Here is a 13,982-nt window from a genome sequence, read left to right as displayed (position 1 = left end):
CGAGTTCGAAACGTTTCATCACAATTGATCCAGCTAGCTTTAAGTTGAGAAAAAACTTAAGCGAGAAAGAAATATTCCCAGTAAACCATTCCATATGCACCAATATTTATTTAACGAACCAATAAACCGTCTTGAATACAAATAACAACGTAACAAAAGGCAATAATGGCGGCTAGTTGCTCGTAAATCTGCTTCCATCACCTATCATTCGTATACATTTATGTTGCAAAAAGATCCAATAGGATTCCATTGTTAGAAAATGATGAATTAAAAAACGGCAAGTCAAAAGTTGCAAAAGTTCTTATCTAAAAAAAAAAAGAGAGAAAAAAATTCATCGTCGAATCCATTATCAATTTACACCGCAAAAAGATCGATGGTTATTTTTAAACCAGAAGATGACGGAATCTTTATTCTTATCTACAAAAAAAGAAATGAACTAAGAATAACCGGCTGACTAATTTTTCAACAATAGCAATCACTTGCCCCGTTAACTCAAACATCCGTATCTTCGACCGATTTGCGTTACAAAAAAAAACAAAAAAGGAAAGAAAGGAAGAAAAGGCTTGCCCATTGTTGGCAAGGAAATGTTGAATCCAAATTTCTATCTTTACAAAAAAGAACGTGACCACCAGAAGAATACCTGCATCACCAATTTTTCACGCCTCGACACCTCGGAGAGGAAGCGTTACAAATTGTCACAGTAACGCAGGGGGCAATTGCATCGGGAGGAGGAAGGATTCCAAGCCTGGCTGGGGGGAAAGGGAGGGAGGGGAGAGACACTGTGCAGTTGCTGCTACTCTAAAATCGAGTCGAGGCCAATGTCAAAGTTCGAGCTGGCTTTCCCGCTTTAAAACTCGGGCTGGAAACAATAGGGGACCTCTGCGTCCTCTGGAGTAAAAGTGCCACCGCCATTTCCAAGTCGTGCCGTTTGTGCGGGGAGAAAAAAAAAAAAAAAACGGTGTGTACGTGCGCGCGATGGCACAATGGTGAATAGAAGAAACCAAAAGTGCGATTACCATTCAAACGGGGACACGGGGAAAACTGTTATTCTCAGCAGTTATCCGTCGACGACGATGATGGACCCGGCGGACGCTCGAGGAAATCGATTCTTTTGCACTTTCGTTCTTTCTGTCGGAGTTTCTCGAAATTAAAAATATGCCTCGTTTTTCTCTCTCCCCTTTTTGAATGAAACTCATCTTCGACGACATTTTCGAGCACGGAGTCTCGAGCTTTCTTTTCGTAACGAAAAATGGTACGTTTTTTCGGAAGGGGCAAATTGCTCGAAAAGTGGAAAAATTTTCACGGAAGTTTATCTGTTACGTTACAACGTGCCGCTTACGACGATGTAATAAGACGGAACACGTACAGAATGTATTTGTGCGTTGATATACACGTGTGATATACAAGAAGTAGCAAATAGTATTATTAACTTATGGCATGTGAAATTACCGATTTCACGGATGAATAAAACCATTGGGAATTCATTAACTAGAAATATACCGTTAAATAATAAAACTGGGAGTCGGGGAAAAGCGAGCCGAGTCGAAGATAACAAATATATACATCCGGCGATAGTTCTCCACCCGAATGAGCGGACGAGTTATCTTTCAATTACGCCTTTGTCCCTGATCCATCATCGCAGGTGCAGAGATAGATGTTTGAGAGAGCGGAGGAAACGAGAGGGCAGTGTTTATTCACGGTCAAAGGCGGAAGAAGATGATCCTCGTACATGACGTATCCTAGACACGCGTGTGAGCACCGCTCAAGACCCTAGAGATACGCAAGTTCTCTCGCGTATTCGACGTATTCAAAGGTGCAACCCTTTCATTAGCGTGTGGGCCACGCGCTCTATTATCCCCGACAAAACATCCGATTCCATTGTCAACCGGGGAACAATGCCACGCCGCGGTCACGTGTTCTATTTTCGATCATTATCCGCCAAGTGTGCATGAAATTGGCAAATTGCGCGGAATCTGCGCACCAATTTTTCTTTTTCTCTAAATTATCTCTTCTCCACGAGACACACAGCTGTCCAACGAAGAAAACGATCCTCTCGAATGATCGAAGAGGAGGCTGCATCTAGTTTGCTCTCCACGCATTTGCGATCGAAATCGAAGGTCGATTAAAAAAAGAAGGGATCGCAATTTGCCCGAACAAATTGGGCGAAGTGTTTTTTGATTGATTTTATTGGGGCGCGCGAAACCACTCCTCTCCCTCCGCCCTCGTGACAGGTTTGACAGCTGTCGCGAATCCACCCGCGTCACTCCGCCTAGATAAAAGCCTTACGAAATGATCATTTCCTCTGTTTCGATCGGCAAACGCGTCGTGCTTCAATTGGACGTTCAACACCCTCCTCTGCAACCCTTTCTCTCTCCCTCCTTCCCTCCAATCGACCCGTCCTCCCGTTCGATGATATTCGAACGGAAGAATCAAACGGAGGGGATATTTTCCTTTTTTTCTCCAACGTGTTTCCAATAAAATTGGCCAAATCCAAAAATCGGCGAAGAAGTGTTTTTGGTCTTCCTCGATTTCGAAATGAAGAGGAATGGAACGAGGGAATAACGGATAGGATAGAAATTTAGCTAGCTTTTGAAAGCGGAACAAGGATGTGGTTCCTCGTGGAAAGGCTCGGGCCACGTGCCGTTTCATTTTCGACGAGAGGCAAATTGCGTCGATTCTTCTCTCGCCAGTTTGCAAACAATCCTTGTGCGGTTATATAATTAGACAGCTAGCTCGGACAAGGAGGAAAACAGAAACAAGGGAAATATTATTAGGTTCACAATAGGCCTGGAAGCATTCCTCCGGTGGGATTTACCTGTTTATCTCCTGTTGGTCCCCGCCCTGCCCCCGTTTCGGCCTTCGAATGAATTCTCCCGCCACTTTACGTATCGATTGTTCGTGCCACTGTCATGCAAATTTAACACCGCTTTCGCCACTGATTAACGAGCCAACTTCTATTTCCTACTACTATTATTATCTTTATTATTAGCGGACCGTTGTGGCTAATTGCGTGTTTCGCGAATCTCGTTTTCTTTCGTGATTTCACTTACGCTTTCGAGATACTCAAAATTGAAAATGCATTGTCTCGCGAAGAAATTTTATCGATGCCTAATTATCGCTAAGTGAATTACCAAAAAATATTAATTGAAAACTCGAAGATTTTATAGTTATTCGACGCAAAGGAGAAAGTTGGAAGAAGGGAGAAGCTTCGTTCGTGTCCAGTTTTGCCGTCCAAATCGTTGGGCGAAAAGCAAAAACGAAATAATACATAAAGAGAAAGTAAAACGAGGCTCGTCAACTTGTCTTTATAAATTAAAACTCACCAATTAGCCAATTTTCTCGCGATCGTCCACCTGCACACACCAATTTATCCGCAATTTTCCCCGACAAACGTCGAGTCTCTCCTCGACGTTTACACCACGCGCGGTGCAAAGCTGTACGCTTCACGAAAATGGAGGATGGATACGAATCCCGGTTTTATCGCACAATAGGAAGCGGTCGTCGAGTGATACTTCCGACAAGGCGATCCACTGAAATAGATGAAGATCCTCCTCCCCCTCCTCTCGTCTCACGCACGTGCGGAAACAACGCTCCTCTCCTCCTCCTCCTCTTCCCCGTCTGCTCGCGCACCGTGTCGTCGCTATCGCGTAAATCCCTCTCCCTCCACCGATAACCGATGGAATCCCCCAAGTAAATTTCAATTTTTATCGTTTCATTTCCCTTTGAAAATTTAACGAGGGCCTTATTCCTCGAGTGGAAAGGAGACGAAAGAAGTTGACCGTTTCGTTCACTCGTCCTGTGTTTCGTGGTCCGGTTTGGGGGAGGTTGTCGAATGAAAACGCGAATGGAATCGATCCGCTTGATTTATTCGCTTCGCGGGAAGTGCAGCGTGTTAGGAATTCTCCGCGAATCCTTCGTTCCGTTCGCGCAAGATTTACGGCGATCGTCTTGGCGCGCGCTCTTTCTTCCAGTAGTTAATTACGAGGTTTGATTTGAATTATCGAGAGTGATCGTGGTGCTTGGTTATTTTCTTTTTTTATCTTTGCGTTACTCGAACAGTTTAACGAATTATAGAACGATGATGCGGCGAAGTGGGCTCTTAGAATGCAATATTATTTATTTATCTTTTGATTTAATGTAATAGTAGAAATAAGATTTTATCGAAGTATTTCAGAATACGAAGAAAAAAAAGACATTAAAAGGGAAGAAGAAGAGGAAGAAGAAAGGGTTATTAAAAGTTGGTAAAATTGATAGGTTACGAGTGTTCCCTTGTCATCGCGGGGCACATAGAGAAATAATCCGCTCAATGTATTCTGTCGCGAATAAATCAGATATCGTAAGATTTATTGGAGGCGTCCTTAAAGGAAAAAAGCTTAAAGGAAAACGAAGTGGACTCTGCGTTTCTTTTTATCGTGCCCTTCCGATGATGAACGCTTCTGATAGACCGCCAAGCGCGAGAAATCGATTTGTTTTCCAGCTTCCACTTACCATTTCTGTGTCAATACGAAGAAGAAGATTTATCGGAATCGATCAAAAAGAAAAAAAAGAAAAAAGAAGAACCGGATAGTTGAAAATTTACGACGCTTGGAATATTCCTGATGATCCTGTTGGAGATGGATGGATTTTGCGGATGCGTGCGTGAAACTTGCAAAAGGATCCATCTGTTTTTGTTTATCGTCGAGTGGTGGTTCGCAGAGGAACCAGGATATTTGGAATTTTGAAATTTTATATTCCTTCTGTTTTTCTCTTCCCTTACGAATACAGAAGAAGCGGAAAATATTTTATTTTGGTCGTGGGCAAAGTGGCGCGCTCGAAAAGTGTTTTCAACTGGTCGTCTTTGGTCCAAGATTTGACCGAGCGAACGCGCGCATTCCCACTTTTTTCTTTTTTTTCTGGAGCATCTGTTTCTGTGAACTTGCTCGAATTAAAAAATACGTAAACTCTACTCTACCGAGAACTCTTGTTATCGTATTTTTCAATATCGTTTCGAATCTATTTTCGAATTCTCTCGTTGGATTAGATGTGTTAATAAAAAGCTTGTTGCTACGAACAAATTCTTTAATTTTGCTCGAGCACCTCCTTTAGAATAACGATTGATTAGAAAAGAGATTTCCTGTATTATTCAAATGGAACGAAATTTCGGATATTTAGAGATTACGAGTCAATTATTTTTACATGTTCTCAAGGTATTCGCGGAATTATTGGAAAGAAGTAGGTCAAAATCTATATATATATATATTAATAAATAAATTCACGCGTTCAAAAGATTCGAGGTTTAACGTTGAAATTGATATTCTCTGGAATGAGAACGATATGCATATTTTGCTTGGATGAAAAAAAAAAGAAAAAACAATTACAGAAAAATCAACGAAAGTTAAAGGCAACTTTAAAAACGGGAGTATCAATAAATAACTGGATGTTTTCACGCGTTGATCGTTCTAAAAACGTGGAGACCAAACGTCCTCCAGGAACCTGACTCACGAATCCCTCTCATATCGCATTCCAAAGGAAAACAAGTCGAAATACAGAAGCACGACACCCCTCTTCAAACCTTCCCATACTTCAACATCTCCTTCTCCATATTTTAAAAAAAAGAAAAAGAAGAACGTTTTAATCGAAACTTCCTTCACGCTTCGCAATCCTTCTCATCTATCGCTTCCAACTTGCTATCGTTATTTATAAAAAGAATTATATTTTCACACATCTTTTTCCCCAATTTCTCGAAATGCATCGCCATTTCCAAAATTAAATACAACGATACCATTATTTTTCTTTTTTCGGCTCGATCGGAAGCGATCGAAGCATTTATCGTGCGTGTCGGCGCAGAAAACGAGACCATCCCATACACGAAATCCATCCGCGGAAACGACGCCGCCGCCGCGTAAGTGGGAGCGCGTTTAAATTACGTTTCGGCCCAGAAATTATGTACGAACGAGCGGACACACGAGTCTAACGAACGCCGCGAAGGCCATTCACACCGTGTGAAGGCCTTCCCTCTTATGTGGATCGTCGACAGTTTTGAAAAAGAAAAATTTTTTCCACCAATCCTTCTTCTTCTCCCTTGAGGTGCCAGGCAGCAACTTTGTTCAATTTTTTGAAAAAGATGGAACGTGTCAACGTGCGAGAATTATTTTTCTCGATTATAACGTTGCTATAATCGGTGGGATAACGGTTGCCTCTCCGCTCCACGATAACGAGCGCGTAATTATTCTCGGCCGGCCTCTTAAATAATAAGATTGCGTATCGAAACGTCGCGGCTTTGGACGCCGGGGTTGTTTGTGTACACTTGCGCCTGCTATTACTCTTAATCGAGCCAACCACGATGACAGCGTGATACGAAATACGTATCAAAGTCGTTATTCTTAAACTATGTCAATTATTTATGTAATAATCGCTGGATCTCGCTCTAAAAATATAATATATATGTACATATGTATATATATATATATATAATATATATGTACATATGTATATATATATATGAAGAGAGAATTATTGTACATCTCCGTGTATCTTTAACCTCTCGAGGAAGGATTTATCGCGGCCATTTCAGATATATAATAATTCGTTTTCATTCTTCTAAGAATAAGAAAACAACAATTAGAAAGAACGATTGTTCGCGAGCGAACAGGATCTCCTTTTTTCCGGATTTTATTCTTACCCGTATCCAACAATCGTCGCATTCTAGTACGTTCACCATAACGTAAAATCGAATTCCCGAAATTCAAATATCGTATTTTCCAACTTACGTGTCTCACAATCTCTCCTCTCCACTGTCACGAGCCACGTGGTGTGCCGACGCGGACACGTGCTTTCCTCCTGGCTCCCCCCTCGATCACCTCGCTGCTCGGCCGATCTTCACCCCCTATCGATCTACCGGATCACAGCCCCGTCGTGATCACGACCCGTCATCCATCGCGGAGGAAAAAAGAAAAACGGACGAATCCTTTATCTCCTGTACGATTCTCTCCCTCCCTCTCCCCCTTAATACCCCTCTCGTCACCACTCGCCCCCTCCCCTCCTCCCTTAATCAATCCCGAGCGGACGAAAATAAATTCGTATATTCAACCGTGACACAATTACCCGGCATTCCGGCCGAGGGAAGCGCGGGATGATTTACGGGCGATGAAGCGCGGTGACGGAGGTTCAATGACAGTGGATGCGCGCGGCCACACCAGACGGGCGAATCGTCTTAATTAGCCGCGATTAACCGAGACACGCGCTTTCCTCCCCGTGCACGCACGCACGCACGCACGCGCTCCTCACCCCGGATGGACGAACGGACGGACGGATGGACGGATGGACGGGCCGGCGAGAGCGCGATAGAAAACGTTGAACGGGAGGAACTGGCTGCGACTTGTCCGCTTGCTGACCATCGTAGCACTGAGCTCTCCTTCCTCAGCGACGAGCAATAGGGCTTCGAGCTACGAGAAACTCCAACTCCTCTCCGTCCCGCGCTCCAACGCCGCCGCTATTATCGTCCCGCTCGCTCGAGCCTCGGTTTCGCGCTCTCCCTCGCTCCCTCGCCGGTATTTCTGCTCCACGTGTGTGGAGCACGTGGCTCACGAACACGAATACCAATACGAAAGCTTGGCCGAGAGGTTGGCCAGGCTTGGAGGGTTTGATCTGGCTGCTCCTCCAGGACCCGAGGAGGACTCTTCCGGGATGACGAGGGTTTTTGAATCGAGCTTTCTTTTTTTCTTTTCCCGGAGGAGAGACGTTCTCTGTTCTTCCTCTTCTTTTGATTCGAAGGTGGATACGGTTTATCGATTATTTCAGGGTGGAGGACGGAGGGGAGAGATTCCTCTGCATGGGGAATGAGATGAGACGATTGATTATCGTGGAGATAAAGGGAGGATAGAGTTGGAAAGAGTTTTTCATTTCTGAGCATCGGTTTGTAATGTTGTTAAGGGAAGAGGAAAGGTTTGGAACGATCGAGGAACTGGACTGTTCCAAGATCCAAGTGGAGGATAAGAAGAACGTGGATGCGAAGCCGAGAGGTAGAGATTCAGGCTAATTTCGGCTGTTCTTCGCGGTCGAGAAGCAGTTACTTTACTTTCGCGATTTATCGTTCGAAACAACAGCGAGGAAACTTTTAGCCTTTTCCAAAGGATACATTTTTCTCGGTTTGGAACTTTTCTCGTATCGCGTGATCTTAATCCTCCTTTTCCTTAAAACGAAGAGCCTTTTCCTTCTTCGACAAAATATCTCAATCGCGCTTGTAAACCTCTCCAAAAAGATCCCGATCCCATGCTTCGCTCTGAAACGCATTCGAGTTGGACGAAAGGTATCGAATTCTGCAACTCCAGCCCCCGCAAAAAGGTGGAAAGTTCGGCAGACGCGTAATTTCTCCCTCCCCCTATCATTACACACCCGCTCTCTCGTTTTCAAAAAACTTTCGAAGCGGGGGAATCGTTGGAAACTTGGTCGTTTACGGTTTCTCCCTCGAAGAATCGATTCGAAGCTCGGTGAACCCCCGACCTCACTCGCGCCGGCCATGCTCTTCGTCCGAATATAAAACGTTTAAAGCGATTTTTTCCCCTCTCCAACACTTCCATGCCGATTAACAACGTTTCAAAACACGATCATGCGATCGCAAATAAGTTAATGGAGATGAATCCAGTCTCTAAATTAATTTACATCCTCCCTGTTGATCGAGATCTTGACGAATCTCCATTTTTCCTTTCTCCTCTCCTTTCTCGAAATCGCATCGAAAGGAATCGAGGGAGTATTAATAAATGTACAAGTTTTAATTTTCGTGATCGTCGTCGACAGAGGGATGAATCGCGAGTCAACGATTCGTTGATGGAAAGTTATTTATTGTTGCTTTACGTCGGTAGGTTTAATAAACGCTGCGACCATGGGACGTTTCATGGAATCGTTTCACAATCGATGCACGCGAGTGCGAGTTACCTGTTCATTAATTATTTTCGCCTCGCTCAAAGGAGTGATCGAGGAGGAGGCAACGTGTTCATTCGTTCCAACCGCCCGCGACCGTGTAATTGCGATTACATCAAAGGGTTTCAAAGGTAAACAGTCTCGTTTCTGCGAATCATCCCGGCCAGTCGTTAAAACTCACGCGAATATTTTTATCGATTGCGTTAATTTGAAATTGGTTGAACGCCGTTCGAACATGGTCATTTTTGCGATAATTTATCCCGCTTTTCAATTTCAATCCGAGAGAATTAATATAAAATCGTTAAGATAAATTAAATTAAATCTATTGTTATTCGTGTCTCATCAAAGAAGAATCGTCGAGAGTTCTAACTTCTTTTTCTTTTATCCCGGACAATTTTCACGTCGATTTGTACGTATACGCGCGGGAAACGAGATCTCTTCCAACAATTTCTCTCGATTTCCTATCCGAAAATGTCTCCCCGATTTGATAAAAGAGATAATAATAAAAAAAATGTTAATTCATTCCGACGAAAGAGAAGAGACGTATCTCAGATAGACGAATACCGAACGAGTTTTGTCCATTCGTCGAGAGGATGAAAGGTGCCTCTGGAATTTCTCCCCTCGAAGAATAGGGAGAATCTCGTTGGTGGTGGCTCGTTTCCATCGATCGAAATCACCGGTCGCGTTAAGAGAGAGGTATCGAGAGGGAAAGGGGAGGGGACGAATCGGTCGCCAATGAATCATCCGTGAAAATATGCGCTCGAAAAGGAGGAGGAGGAGGACTCGTTCGTCGTCTCGTTCGCCGAGAGAGAAAGAGAGAATTCCTTTCGGTGGATTTTTCGCGAGGAACTTTGATCCGTCTGGTATCCCGTCTGGTTTCCACCCCTGGAAAGGATTAAAAATATTCGCGTGAGAGACGCGTGCCACTCCGCCTCTGCTGGATCCGACGATTATGCGACTCTCAGACATGCGACAACCGGCCACAATGGATTGGCGGCGCATCGTGACGGGACAAATCTAAATGTAAATCGATAAATACTCGCATAATCTCGAAAGACGGCGCGACGGCGTTGTCGCGGATGCGGCAACGAGTTTTAAGAGGCGTCTCCGCCCGAATCTCAAACAGTAGAGGGAGGAGAGGTGGGGAATCGATCGGGCTTTGTCGCTCGTTCGTGAAAGTTCGACACGATTCGAGGATAAAATGTTATAGATATAAGAATTATCCATGAATAAAAGAAGAGCGAGGATGATTGTTTTGATGAATCGATGATTAAAAAACTGTAAATTTTGAGTTATATCATCGTCGCGACGAGCGTGCGATGCATCGAACGAATCGAAGACCGAAATTGCTTGTACAAGTGTACGACTGATTGAAATTCAACGTTTGCCCCTTGTCGTAAATATCATCGTAACCGTGGTGGCGGAGAATAAGGAGGAACGAGTGTATTATTCTCCTTATTCCAATTTTTCATCCGAACGATGAAACGTAATTTCCTTTCGTTCTATATTGCACCTACGATCAAGAAAAAAAAAGAAAACAAATTTTAATCGATTCTCGAAGAAATATCGACGAAGGTCGAGGATAAAGCGGGACGCGTTTTGATGGAAATTTTTAATCGAAAAGAAATTGTTCGAAGGAAAAATTGTTATCTTGATCCCGATCGTTTCGATTTGACACAGAGCGTGGAGAAGTTGGTTGAAATGAAATTCCACTAACGACGCTAACTCGAGGAACGCTGGACGACTGGCTGATGGTCACCAAGCTTGGCTGATATGTATGCGCACCTGTGTCTTTTTACTTATGCGTGTTGCGCGCTTTCCGTGCTAAAACGCCTCGCGGCCAAACAGACACGCGATTTCCGACCGACGTCTCAACGTCAGGATGCCGTAAAAACGGATTTCAACGGGGTGCAGGATTTTTTCGTCGCCCCGACGGATGCTTGTTTTCCTTCCTCTTTTTCCCTCTCTTTTTATTTCCACGACTATTTCCAACCGTTTCGACGGAATATTCGCCTATATACCGGATTCCCGAAGCGTTTCCACGTGTCTCTCCTCTACAGAAGATGGTCGATTCCATTGTCGAAATGCTCTGTCTTCGTACAAACTTTATTTCGTATTTTTTTATCGCGGTAATTCGACTTTAGATTCTTCCATCTTTTGCGCGAAAAGTGTTTTTTTACGATTATTTATTTATTTTAACAATCGATGTCGGAAGAATTGGAAACTCGCTCTCGTAATTTTATTTTAAAATATTTTTCATCATTTTGGAAGTATTCTCTTTTTTTTTTTTTTTTTCAGTGATTCCATTGTTTCGCGACAGTATTTCGATCGGGTTTTATTATATTTTTGTTCTATTATTTCAATAGCCGGGGGATTAAAATGTTCGAAAAAACTTGCTTTCGTGTTTTCAATTCTCTCTCTCTCTCTCTTTTTTTTCTTTTTTTATACGCAAAATATAATTTCTGGATCCTTGAAACGTTCTCCTCTTCAGCGAGTACGATTCTATTGTTTCGTAATAGCGAGTTTTTTAATCGGAGACCACGCAACAAGAAACGTTCCAATTTTGTAGAAAAGAGTGGTGTTGAAACATATTTCCTCCGATTATCTACAATTAAAACGGCTATTATATGCTAACTATCGAAAAATTTTTTCGACACAAGTGAAAAAGAGAGATTAATAAAAATAGATTGCTTGACAAAATTCGAATGGTATAACGAATTATAACAAATGTAAAGAGTTGCACACTGCTCTCGGTTGCAATTCGAGAGTAAAATACACGAGTGGTTTTCTCAAGAGTGATCGAGGAAAGGTTTATTTAAATCGTAACGAACAATGAAAGAAACGTAAATACCGTCTCTTCTCCCTTACACTTGAAAGGTTTTAATTTTCTATTCACCCTCTCGAGTCTCACCCCCAAGCACCCTCGTGGCCTCCACTTAACCACTCTTCTACACGCTCCCCGAATCTTTCTCCTCTCCAAACGTTTCACGCTTATCCCTCAAAGAGAATAAGGTAATTGTCTGTCGCCCGATCGTCTATCGATCCATCCAACCTTTAGTTTTTGCCTAAAAATGACAAAGCGTCCGATGAACTCTCTCTCTCTCTCTTCTTCTTCGCGAGAAAGAGATTTTTCCAGTCGACAAAAGAATCTCTGACTCTTCTCGCGGTCGGAAGAGAAAAAAATAAACGAAATACAGAGAGGTTGTCAGTGGCGATAAAACGCATTTTGGCACATTGGAAAACGGCGGTCTGGTTTGGCAGCCCAGCTGCCACGTGGCCACCAGCTGCGTTGCTCGTTCCAAAGTTAATTGCTTTCGAATCGTCACCAAAAAAAGAATTCCGCGCAGAATAAACAGAAAAGTTCGTAGAACCTTTCCACCCCTCAACTATACATCCAACAGGGGATAACATCTAGATCTCATCATCACCGATTTTTAGAATACTTTCCTCCCCTCGTCGTTAACAGATTGTGAAATATAAATATTTTTCTTTATCCGATGGCAGGTAAATTCAAATTCTCGATAGAATTTAAAAAGTTAAAGAGGAAAGAAAGCCCTGTTACTCGATTATGATGGAAAGGTGCACACGAACGACGCGGCCTGTCTGCCGGAATAATTGGAATATTCGAAGGAAACCTTGGCGCACGTTCGCTTCATTCACTCGGGTCTCGGGGCTTCTGTTTTCAATATTTCCGACATAACGACACCGGTATCGGTTCCACGGGTATCGACAGAATTACGTACGCCGTGAAAATTGCTCGAGAAACGTCTCCCTCCCCTCGAATAATAATCAAATATGGGATGGAAAACGGGAGTTATTACGGGCGAATCTTATTGAATAAACCTCGGTGTAGCCGATTAATCTTGCCGGTTTCTTATTTATCGGGTGTCGCAAGCGCCACTACTCGCTACCAGATCCATAGATAAGGATTAGCCGCGCGTGCTACCCATGGATTAGAGGTAATTGATCAAGATGATCGATGGCATCTTCCTCTCCCCGTGTACCGTTAAGAAAGCCACCATTTTCCACCATTTTTTCGTCGACTGATTTACTTTCGGCACGGAAATTCCTCGATTTTTTGACGTTTCATCGATACGATTGTACTTAGAGATGAACGTTTGAATCAGCCCCGAGAAAAGGAATATTCAAACTCAGAAAAGAAATTCTACGAAAATTCCACAACGTTAATTTATCTGCATTTGAAAACTACTTAGAAGATGCTGGAGGATGATCGTGAATCTTCTATTCTATTCGACGAGAGATTTGTTGTCTTTAAGTTACTCAACATTCTTCTCGAACCACTCGTCCCTTCTTCGAGATCGAGAATCGACCTATATCCGACCGACGTTCGTAAATTTCCTCTCAATGATTCCTTCTTATTCACCGTTCCTTCTCTCCAATAGAAACTGAAAAAAGAAATGTCGGTTGCGTTAGAACCTCGATTGGGACATCCCAAACACAATATTTGTCTTAATAACATCTCGAAACCGCTTGCTCGTGCGCGTTTGAGGGCCTACAATACTTTCAACACGAGTCTCTCTCCCTCTCTGTTTGATTCGATTCTCGAAATCACGGTTGACGAGGAGGATTCTGTCACCGAATTAGCCTGTTTCCCTCGTAGAAAGCGGAGAAGGTCCACTCTTGCCGAACTCGTCTCCTCAAACGTCTCGAAGATCTCAAGGGACGGTGGAAGGTGAAATTACCGTGTCTACGATCGAGTAGACGAATGACGAGTCGAAAAGGAGCTTGCGACATCCCCAAACAGGAGAATTAAAAAAATGCCTCGTTTTTCGATTCTCGTGATGTTTAAGTATCATCTTTTTGAAAAGAAAGGGAAAGCTTGTTAATAAAATTAAAATTTTTAATCCGTCCTGATTGAAAAAAGAATCGAACGGAATTAATCGTGGAGGGATATCTCGTTCCGATCTGACGACATTGGATCAAGGTTTACATGTTAAACGTGTACAGTAAACTAGAAACGAGAAGAAGAAGGAACGAACCTATCGTTCGAATATCTCATTCACTAAACGTGCCAGCCGTTCTGAGACGAGAGAGAGAATGAGTCGGACGCATTTTTTAATCGT

The 13,982-nt window shown here is 43.1% G+C and overlaps 2 protein-coding genes across 4 annotated transcripts in view; one reads left to right on the top strand and one right to left on the bottom strand.

Moving 5' to 3' along the window:
- The window catches only part of LOC107996585 (mediator of RNA polymerase II transcription subunit 20), a 101,470-nt gene that overhangs the window by 31,283 nt on the left and 56,205 nt on the right, over nucleotides 1–13,982 (top strand). The gene's annotated exons all lie outside the window — the stretch shown is intronic.
- LOC107996583 (facilitated trehalose transporter Tret1-2 homolog) overlaps nucleotides 1–13,982 on the bottom strand; it is an 89,778-nt gene that overhangs the window by 29,855 nt on the left and 45,941 nt on the right. Inside the window, exon 1 of one of the 3 annotated variants that reach the window (XM_017054717.3) lies at nucleotides 6,750–7,466. The exons of 1 other annotated variant lie outside the window; for it this stretch is intronic. The gene's annotated coding sequence lies outside the window, so the exon portion shown is untranslated. Of the gene's footprint in view, nucleotides 1–3,323; nucleotides 3,473–6,749; nucleotides 7,467–13,982 lie in introns of those variants that run through there. One more of the 3 variants, XM_062074633.1, reaches the window with a different exon arrangement.

Source organism: Apis cerana, linkage group LG5 (genome assembly GCF_029169275.1).
Source record: "Apis cerana isolate GH-2021 linkage group LG5, AcerK_1.0, whole genome shotgun sequence".
Lineage (NCBI taxonomy): Eukaryota > Metazoa > Arthropoda > Insecta > Hymenoptera > Apidae > Apis > Apis cerana.
Note: the sequence above shows the minus strand (reverse complement) of the source record. Positions and strands in the feature narration are given on the sequence as shown.